General features: G+C 36.0%; 1 pseudogene; it reads left to right on the top strand.

The window, feature by feature from the left end:
* The first annotated feature begins 1,545 nt into the window (after positions 1 to 1,545).
* Positions 1,546 to 2,538, top strand: LOC122747463 (annotated as a pseudogene).
* Positions 2,539 to 11,679: the final 9,141 nt, after the last annotated feature.

Here is an 11,679-nt window from a genome sequence, read left to right as displayed (position 1 = left end):
GATGGACAGAACAACGATGCAAATATTCATGTAGCACATGTTGGCATGAATAAAAACCCTGTTGCCTAAAATAAGTGACAGTAATTTGGGGGGAAGCCCAGTACCTTGAAAGGGATGAACATTCCAAATTAAACATACAAATCTGCTCCATTTGCTAGTATAACTGAATTTCAAAGTAATATTATGAGGGAGAAAAAGGGGACTTGAATATGAGGTCTTGAACTGTCCTAAAAGTACCTATCCATTGCCAATGCTCCTGTCCCAAACCAAGCCAAAATGTCTCTGAAAATGGACATATCTCGGTGACTGTGTCTACAGAACTAGAAATTTGTTCATACAAGTGCTGACTAAGCATTTGGGGGTTATGGCAACAGAATGCAAATGAAGAAAGATTTTATTTTTAAAAATTCTTCAGGGGGCAGGGATCCATTGAAAATATTTTGCTCCTATTTCTACTAAATATAAAGCAAAAAAGAATTATAAAAAACATACATTGCTACTTGGATTATTCCCAGTGGGTTTCATAAATACTTAATATCAAAGACATGGTCTTCAATAGCTAATTAAACTAGACTTAGAAATGATTTAGTTTGTTGAAGTATAACCTAGCCTTTTATATGTCTAGAGTATTCTAATAAGTGAACCATAATGAAGTGGAAAGAGAACTGATTGGGATATTAGATGACCTAGATCTATTACAGGTTGTGCTGGTAATATTTAACAAGTAGCTTTCTTGGGGGGGTGGGATTTATGTAGGACACATTTTTAAGTCTAATGTATATTCTTAACATTTTCTTTTATTTTTCTTAAGTCTAGAAATCATAAAACAATGCATAAAGTCCTGATTTATAGCATTTTTCCTATTTCTAAAGTGTAAATGCTTTGCAGATTTGAACTCAGATCCTCCTGACTCCAGGGCCAGTGCTTTATCCACCATGTCACCTACCTGCCCCTGACAGCTGCCTTTTTATGATAGGGAACTTCTCTTAAAGGAATTTTTTGGGATTGTATAATCTAGGCCCTGGGGATAAGGTTCTATACCCATCTATGCCACCAAAATATTGGTTTATCCTAGGCATGCCAAGAGACAGCATGGTGTAGTGGGGAAAAGAACTGATTTTGGGGGTCAAAAGCCCTGGGTTTGAATCTTGGCTTAGTAACCTATGTGACCTTTGAGTTCTTTTATCTATAAAATAAGGGATGTCACCTAAATTGTTACATTAAGGTCCTTTTCCAGCTCTAAATCTACAAATATATGACTAATTAGCTGATTTTCAAAGCATTTCACATCTCATTTTGGGTTCCTCATTGAAATAAATCTGAGAAATGGTTAAACAGGCTGTGTGCCTAGCAAGAATAGGAAAAGAAGTGATTGACACAATTCTGTCTCTCCAAACCTGTAATTTTCTATGAGCCAATGGGGCTGGGACCAGAGGTAGTCTGCTGGAATTCCATCCATGGTTAAGACTACAAACTCAAGGCTCTCGGCTCCTCTCCCAAGCTCAGTGTCAGCATCCACTGCTTCAGTCACATCCTTGAAACAAGATGGTGAAGGTCAGAGTCAACAGATTTGGCTGTATTGGACCCATCGTGAACCAGGGCTGCATTCAATTCCCACAGAGTAGACATTGTGCCATCAATGACCCCTGCACTGATCATCAATTACATGGTTAATATGTTCAATATGATTCTACCCATGACAAGTTCAAGGGCACTGTCCAAGGCTGAGAATGAAAATGGGTAATCAATGGAAAATCCTTACCATCTTCCAGGAGTGGGACCTTACCAATATAAATGGGGAGATGCTGGAGCCAAGTATGCTATAGAGTCCACTGGTGTCTTACCACCATGGAAAAGGCTGGGCTCACTTGAAAGGTTGGTGTCAAGTGGTCATTATTTCTTTCTGCCCCTTCTGCTGATGCACCAATGTTTGCAATGGAGTGCAACCATGAGAAATATGATAATTTCCTTAAGATTATCAATAATTTCTCCTGCACTACCACTGCTTGGGCCCCCTGGCCAACGTCAACAATGGCAACTTGGCATCATGGAAGGGACTCATGACTACAGTCCATGCCATTTCTGCTACCAGAAGACAGTAGATGGCTCCTCTGACAAGCTGTGGTCATGATATGTATAGTGCTGCCCAGAATATCATCCCTGTTTCCACTGGTGCTTCTAAGGATGTAGACAAAGTCATACCTGAACTGAATGGGAAGCTCACAGGCTTGGTTTTCTGTGTTCCTACTCCCAATGTCTCTGTTACAGATCTGACCTGCCGCCTAGAGAAACCTGCCAAATATGATGATATCGAGAAAATGGTGAAGCAAGCATCAGAGGGAACATTGAAGGGCATCTTCAGAGGACCAGGTTGTATCTTGTGACTTTAACATCAACACTCACTCTTTTATCTTTGATGCTGGTGCTGGCATTGCCCTCAATGATCATTTCGTGAAGCTCATTTCCTGGTATGACAATAAGTACAGTTACAGCAACCATGCAGTAGACCTCAAGGTCTACATGGCCTCCAACGTCTAAAGGGGGAAGCCATGGAATCTTCAACAAAAAGAGGAGTTCCACCACTGGGGAGGCCCATATCCCTAACCTATGGTTCTGTACTGGGATCCCATGCCCCATGTCATATTGTTGTCCCCAAGCACCCCTGTGGCAGTGGGGAGAAGCTAGAGTCCTATATTGTGTACCATCAATAAAGTTACCACATTCAGTGCAAAAAAAAACCCAAAACAACAACAACAAAAAAACACCTACAAAATCAAACCAAGGTCAGGAGTTTGAAAAATTTAGATCAGGGGCACAGTGATCAGTAAAGGACCCTAAAAGAGACTGTTTAGGAGTGTTTTCAGTTCCTGGTCTGCACTGCTCCTGAGATTCTTACAAGAACATAGCACTCAATACATAAACAAAACAGCAAGAGCCTAGAATACAGATATTTATCAAATAAGGCCCTAATATTCCATGGTAGGATTGCTTAGAATCTTGCTTAGACAGAAAAAACTATTATTCACACAGGGGATATCCAACACACAAAAGCAAAAGAGAATAATTCCACAATATCCACATGCAAAATCTCGCAGAAAAACACATAGAAAAATACCAGGTCTCAAGCTGTATTACAAAATAGTGTTCATTGAACCATTCTGTTAGTGGCTAAAAAGAGAGAGCTCTATCACTGTGAAAGATTAGGCATTATTGTCTATTCTATTGCCCATAGAATAATGTCTATTGCCCAGATTTCAATGTGAATACAGAAGTAAATAAACTTAGTAGCCTGGTGTTCAATAAACCTGAAGACTCTAGCTACTAATGACTCACTCTTTGACAAAAACTTCAGGGAGTACTGAAAAGCAGTCCAGCAGAAATTAGGTTTAGACCAGCATCTCACATTATGTAAGAAGATATATATGATTTAGATACAAAAAGGTTCTCTTTTATAGATATGCTGGTTGTGAGTTGTATCATCTCCATCCTCTGGAAATCCAAAATACAAGGAAGCATACCATTCACCCATCAGTAAGTATGGTACAAAATCTGTGGCATCATTTTAGTGCATTTGCACATGTATAGTATACAGTAGGTGCCACTTCTTGACTCTACTAGATTTTTGTTCTGGTTTCCATTTCCTAAAATGTTTAACAGCATAGGATTGATAGGCTTGGGCTGTAGGTCTTCCTGTGGATGGTAAGGCATAGTTCTGCCAAAGCTCATGTTTTCTTAAGAAACTTGTTCTCTAAGTCTCTGCCTTGGTCAGAACAGAAATCAGCATGGAATACCTACACTCAAAATATTTCCCCACTAATCCTTTAGATCCTACAAATGCTTTCCTGTTCCTGATTATAGATGCTTGTTTATACTTGGGAAATGATCAGTCACCAATAAGATATGGTTTAAATTTTTATTTGTTTCTCCCAGAGATAAAAAAAAAAAATCAACAAAACCAAGTTCCAAAGGTTTGTTGGTTTTTGTAATCTCCAAACATGGAGCTTAGTTTGGTAATGTTTTTCCTTTTTAACTTTGAAAGTCTCTCACTCCTTAGTTATATCTGCTGCCATACTGGGCAAGAAAAAGAAAAAGATGATTTTATTTTTATTTTTGGTTTTACCAGATCCAGAGTCCTCTCTTGACCCATGTAGTGCTTTCATGCTGATAGAGAAATGTGCTCTGTGTAACAACAGTTTTCTGGTACCATGTTTAAGATCAATCTCCAACTTCTGCCATTGTCTTAATGAAGTGACTTCAAATAACCAGAAGTTGAGTCCTTTAGCATTGTTTCCTTTTTTCTGAGCATGTATCACTCCTTTCAGTCCTTTGGTAGGCTGTTCTCATCACTAGCCATCCACAGGCATTTGAGACCAAAAAAAGATTGGTTCAATGTAACAAGGTTGACATTTATGACTGGCATGCCATCTGGTGGAAGTCCCAAACTCTCAGCTATATTTACACTTGATTGTGGTCCAGCTTCCTGAGTATCACATATAGCTTTCACGCCTGCTTTTGGTATCACTATAGCTTTTGGCATCATGTGGCTTTGGGAAAAGAGTACATGCATTTACATTAGTCTTCCCTGGCCTGTAGTGTATGCTGAATTTGTAAATGACTAGGGCTGCTATTCATCTTTGCCAAGAAGCATTGAACTTGGTTCTTTCTAGTCAAAAGTAGGTCAATGGATTGTTGTCAATCCACACTTGAAATTTCATTACATATATATTGTCTTTGAATTATTTTGTGAAAGCCCATTTCAAAGCCAACGACTCCAGTTGAGTACAGGAATAATGTATATAATGTATGTTTGCAAAGCATATAGTTCTAGATATAATTGCTCTGCTATTATTGTTGTTGTTGTTATAGCAAATATAGTGAGGGCTGTCTTCACTATATAGCACAGGGAGGAGGGTGGTCATTGTATGACCCAAAGGGAGGCATAATAGATATCTTTTCTCCAAGGGAGACTTGAATTTCCACCAGGAGTGGAAGCAGGAGGTTGAGACCAAAAGTTTGACCATTCTGCTGTCCTCAGAAAGAAAGATACTAGACTAGATTTACATCTATCTGCTCCCTTAAATATTATTAGTCTAGGAGATGTGGTTTTCAGATTCAAGTTAATTCATTAGTGGAGAAAGGAGGACCCTAAGCTTTATGTCCAAAGCTCGATTCCCTTTCCACCAAATACCAGTTCAACAATTAACATGCATAGTAAATAGCAAAGAAATCCATTTTTCCAAGTCAAAAAAGCAGAAATCAAAAAAGTATTCATAGAATAATATATACCAGGCAATACAAAGTAAAATGGATCTCCCATAAGGATCAAGGTAACTCAGCTCAACCAAGAAAGTGTCCTAGATCTCACCCACAGATCTCACCCAAGGGGAAACTCCTCAAATTTCTAGAGTAGCAATCTAGAAATAGAGACACAATGAAGACTGCTAGCTTTTTTATGCTAGCTTCTTCCCAGAATCTTATTTTCCCTTTACCATGAACCTTAAGTGGGGTTTGGCATCATCCATCTTTGCTCTCAAAGCTGGGAGCCAGAAGCACCCAAAGTAACTGCAGCCCCTGAAAGACTTGAAGAAATTGAAGAGACTGGAGCTCTTTCCCATTTTTACCAACTCTGTCCCACCTCACACAGCTGCAGGGCATTGGAATCCATCAATGAGGATAGAGTCCCATGCAAATGGGATTTGGAACTCAGGTTATGAAGAGATAGAGAATTATAGAACTGTAGCATTTTGAAACTATGAAACTTCAGAAGTAATGTAGTTCAACTTCCTCTTCTTGAAGATGACCCAACTGAGGTTCATAGACGTAGTTTAAACTCCTTCATTCAGTTGTGTCATTTTGTGTGATAGTTAGCTATTTGCCTATGCATAAGATCCCTTTATTAGATAGGAGATACAAGTGTGAACTCCATGTTCTTCCCCAATGTGCCCCTCTCCCCAGCCCTTTATATAAATACTGAGAGTAAATCAAAATCATCTCATCTTTATCTGGAGACTAAACCCATTATAAAAGTACAGACAAAGTTTAAAAATAGCAAGAATCCCTGAGGGCAAGACCAAAGAGGCGGAGGAAGTAGAAAGTATATAAATTCACCAAGTCTCAGCATTGAAAAAGCAGGTAGTCTGGGAAACAGTACAATTCTGTCCAGGCTGATCATTCTTTAAGTGGATTCATCATTCTATTCATCTTGGCTTAGCACTGTAACATCACCATTCACTTGTAAATGGATTAATGCTGACACACATCAGCATCCTGGGACTCTCTCCTCTATGAGAAGCTCAAAAGTCCCATATCTTACCTTGTTCCTCACAGTGACCCTTCAGACTTCTTCCTATGAAAATGACATTTCCCATCAATCCCTTTGCCTGTAGAAAGGTCATAAACATAATTCACATGAGGAGAAGAGGAGATTTGGGGGGGTACTTGTTTGCTACAGATAACACTTGGTTTCTGGAGGAAAGGGAGAGGACATATCCTCAAACTTAACCCACTTTACAATATTGGCCTCAGACCAGCTTTGGATACCTAATATCTACCTTATAGTCACAAATGTGAATTAGAAGACTATGTCTTGGGCGGCTAGGTGGCGCAGTGGATAGAGCACCGGCCCTGGAGTCAGGAGTACCTGAGTTCAAATCCGGCCTCGGACACTTAACACTTACTAGCTGTGTGACCCTGGGCAAGTCACTTAACGCCAATTGCCTCACTAAAAAAAAAAACAAAAAACAAAAAAACAAAACAAAGAAGACTATGTCTTGCACATCTGCTAGGACCTTCAAGGCTCCTAAATTCTAAATTCCTTGACACATTAACTCTGTGACCCTGGGAAAGTCACTTAAACTATCTGACTCAGTTTCCTCATTTGTAAATATTTTACTAACATTAAAATTTTATGCAAATGCTAAGTCCTTAGCTATTATATTGGAATACATCTATCAATTTTTTTTAACTTAATGAACCTCAGATTAAGAACCCTAGCTTATATTAGAAAGATCATTGGAACAAAATCATACTTAGATTTCCTAACACTTAATCTGATACTCTTTAGATCTGACCTCACCAGAAAGGTCATCTGATGTGTCATCCTGACCTTGTTTCCATGGGAATAGAAGAGCATAAAAGAAAAGCCTTATGTTGATTCTATGCAAGAGCTGCTGCAAATATTGTCTTTTAGAAATCATTGCTTATTCAGCCCTCCTGTACAGAGCAGACTTAATTTGAATAAGCTGAAATGGTTATCTCCAAATCATTTTCCTCTGAAAAAATACTTGAGCAAAATCCCTTTCCAGTATATTCCTATTGGAGTAGAACCACAAAATATCTGGGCTGGCCTTTTACTTCAATATGTAACTATAGAACAGGGATTTTTAACCCATTGTGTGTCATGAGCTCCTTGGGTAGTCTGAAGTCTAGAGACCTCTTTTTAGAACATTTTAAAATGTATAAAATAAAAAAACAGGATTTAAAGGAAATGCAATACATTGAAAGAGTTATTGAAATAATTTTAAAAGTTTTCATGGGCTCCATATTAAAAACCTTTACTTTATTAACTATTGACCATTTTTACCTTTTTTTTCTTGATCATTTGTTAAGCATTGAAGGAAACTTCAGATGTGGTTTTATTTGCATTTCTCTTATTATTAATAGCAGCTTATTTATTATGGCAATTAGATCCTGCAGTACATAGTGCTGAACCTGAAGTCATAAAGACCCCACGTTCAAATTCAGCCTCAGACACTTCTTAGCTGTGTGCCTCTGGACAAGTCACTTAACCCATTTGCTTCAGTTTCTTCATTCTAAAATGGAAATAATAATATTGCTCACCTCCCAGGGTTACTATGAGGATCAATTGAGATAATATTTCAAAAGTGCTTTGCAAACCTTAAAGCACTATATAAAAGCTAGCTGTAGATTTGGAGCAATCTTTCAAATAGTTGTTAATACATTGTGATTCTTCTTTTGAAAACATTTTGCTCAATTTGGGACTATTCTCAAACATTTATAAAATTGTAAATATCCTTTGACCCAGCAATATCCAATTCAATAGGTATGAATCCCAAAGAGATCAAAGAAAAAGGAAAAGACCTAAAGGTACAAAAATATTTATAACAGATCTTTTCATGGTGGCAAAGAATTGGAAATCGAGGGGATGCCCATCAGTTGGGGGAATAGCTGAAGAAGTTGTGGTATATGATTGTGATGGAATACTACAGTGCCATAAGAAATGACAAGCAGGATGGTTTCAGAAAAACCTGGGAAGAACTATATGAACTGATGCAGAGTGAAGTGAGCAGAACCAGAATACTGTACACAGTAACAGTAATAGTCTAATGATGATCAAGTGTGAAAGACTTAGTTACTCTGATCAATACAATGATCCAAAGCAATTCCAAAGGATTTATGATGAAAAATGCAATTTACTTCCAGAAAGGGGACTGATGAAATCGAAGTACCTATTAAAGCATATTTTTTTCACTTCATTTTTTTGTTTGTTTGTTTTTATTTTATTTTTGCTACATGGCTAATCTGAAAATATGTTTTGCATGATTTTAAATATATAATTGTTTTTACATTGCTTGCCTTTTTAATGGGTGGGAGAGGGACAGGAAGAAAGGAAAGATTTCAGAATTAATTTTTTTTAATGTTTAAAAAAATAAAAGGAAAAATGGGGAAAAAAGAAAATGATTTGCCCATGCCCTTTAATCACATCAATTTAGGGAATATTTCTGGGTCTTTTACATTCTTTATATATCTCAGATATTATACCTTTATCAGATATTTGATACACATTTCCCAAATAAAAATTTCCCTTCTTATTCTAGTTGTATTTTGTTCATTCTCTCAAAAATTCTTCAATTCCACATAATAAAAATTATCTACTTTATCTTTTTTTAATAGTCTCTACCCTTATTTCATTAAGAACCACTGTGAAAAGCACCTGTTTGCATTCTTTATTTCTTTAGATTATGCAACTTTTATATTCAGGTACCCTATCCATATTTGGCTTTTTTTTTTTTTTTTTTGGTGAGGCAATTGGGCTTAAGTGATTTGCCCAGGGTCACACAGCTAGTAAATGTCAAGTGTCTGAGTCTGGATTTGAACTCAGGTACTCCTGACTCCAGGGCCAGTGCTCTATCCACTGTTCCACCTGGCTGCCCCTACCATATTTGGCTTTTTATAGTGGTTATTTTGTAAAAAAGTTGGTGTAAGAGTAAATTATCCCAAACTGCTTTCTAGTTTTCACAGAAGCCCCTGTCAAATAGGAATTCCCTTTCTCACCACCAGGTAATTTATGTTCTCAGGTTTATCAAATACTGGATTCTAAATTTGATTGTTACTGATTCCTCCTTATCTAGCTCATTCCACTGTTCTACTTCTCTCTTTTTAAATAATATCAAATTGTTTATTATGATTATTTATTTCTAACATTAATTGTCATGTAAAAAGTAATACACCCCTTCATTTTTATTTTATTTCTCTTGATATTCTAAATATCTTTTTCACTAAAATAATTTTGTTATTTTATTTATTTCTACAAAGTACCCCTTTGTTAGATTGATTGGCAAAACACTAAACCACTAAATCAATTTCTTTATATTGACACTAAATATTTCTTTAATCATTTGTACATTTTTAAAGAATGATTTGTAATTGTACTTTTCTAACTTTTGACTGTGCATCAGTAAATTGATTCCTAGATACTTGATGCATGTTACAGTAATTTTAATAGGCTTTCTATTTCTATCATCTGCTTTTAGGTCTTATTATTACTTAGTACAGAGATTTGCTATTGGTTTTTGTTGGTTTATTTTGTAGCCCGAAATTTTTTCAAGTTACTGTTTCAATTAATTTATTTGCTGTTTCTCTGGAATTTAAAAAATAAACCACCATGTTTTATCAGTAAATAAAGACAATTTTGTCTCCTATTTGCCCCATTGCCTTTAAGGCTATATATTTGTGGCTATGTATATATTTTTGTGTGTGTATATACATATATGTGCGTGTGTATGTATTTGTCTTTTTGATGTTGTTAGCATTTAAAAAACTATGCTAAATAATACTGAAGTGAGGGGTTATTTCTGGCTTACCCCTGTTTTTATTAGGATATAGACATATAAATATTATATATGTAGAACATTCATATGTATTTTTACTTTTAATATATTAAAATGTTCTTTTATACTTATGATTCTTAGTTTTTGCATAAATGAGTATTGTCCTTGATTAAAGTACTTTTCGGTTTCTATTGATAGAATTATATGGTATGGGGTATTTTTATTTTTAATATGATACTTTAAATATTTTTTCCTAATGTTGAATTATCACTGAATCACTATTATAAATCTAATTTGTTCATAGGGTAGTAAATAATTATGTGTATATTTATATATTATATATAAATATTGATATTAGATATACTATTTTGGGTAGAATTTAAATTAATTTTTAAAATTACTATCCATTACTGTTATTAGTCTATAGTTCCTTTCCCTGATTTAGGTTTTAAGATTATAAAAGGAGTTTGTTAGATTGTACTTTAACATTTTAAAAAAATTATTGTGTGGTATAGGTATTTATTTTTCTTTAAATGTTGATAATATTTATCTGCAAATCCATGTGGACCGGGATTTAGACTTCCCCTGTTCAGTAATTCCCTTATTATCAGTGCTCTTTAATTTTCTTAGATTGAATTAAGATCTCACTATTTCCCATTCTGGCAATTTTAGTATTTTAAGTTTTATATAATTCTTCATTTCTTTTTTAATTTAACATTTTCTTAATATCCTTACTTGCATCAATTTTGTCTCTAAGTGTATCTTTCCCTATTCAGTTTTTCTAGTATTTAGTTTTTAGAAGGTGTTGATAACAGCTTTTACTTGATCTGTTTGTTGTAATTTCATCTTGTTCATTTTTATCCTCTTCTTTTTGATCAGGTTGATTTTTTAGTCTCCTTAAAGAACCAAGATTTTCATTTTGTTTATCCTTTCTTTAGTCCTTTTGTTTTCTTATTCTGGATTAAGTCATAGTGCCTTCTTGATAACTACTTTTCTTCCTAAATAATCACAAACTATACCTTTAATTAATTGCTTTTGAATTTTTAGTAGGAACTGAACTACACAGATCATTAGTCTATAGTCTGAAGATTCCACAGAAATAGTTGTAATTCCAGTTCCAAACCCATTGGTATGAAATTCTCTCTTTATTTGCGAAGATGAAGGACCTGTTTGGAATGAGGGGCAGGGTGGAGTTGCAGAGAGCCTTTAACTCCATCAATAAAGAGTCTCATACCAATGGTGGCAGCTAGGTGGCACAGGGGATAGAGTGCTAAGGCCTGGAGTCAGGATGACTCATCTTCCTAAGTTCAAATCTGTCCTTAGACACTTACTAGTTGTGTGACCATGAGCAAGTACTTAACCCTGTTTGCCTCACTTTCCTCATCTGTCAAATAAGCTGGAGGAGGAAATGGCAAACCACTCCAGTATCTCTGCCAAGAAAACCCCAAACTGGGTTACAAAGAGTTGGACACAACTGAACAACAGATAGAAAATGAATACAAAGTAATTATGGGAAGGAGGGCACTGGCATCTAGGCGATCAAGAAAGGCATTGTGTAGAAGGTGGTATGGAGGGAGTGTATTCCAAGCATAGGGGAGAACCAGTGACA

The sequence above is a fragment of the Dromiciops gliroides genome, chromosome 3 (genome assembly GCF_019393635.1).
Source record: "Dromiciops gliroides isolate mDroGli1 chromosome 3, mDroGli1.pri, whole genome shotgun sequence".
In the NCBI taxonomy this organism is placed as follows: Eukaryota; Metazoa; Chordata; class Mammalia; order Microbiotheria; family Microbiotheriidae; genus Dromiciops; species Dromiciops gliroides.
Note: the sequence above shows the minus strand (reverse complement) of the source record. Positions and strands in the feature narration are given on the sequence as shown.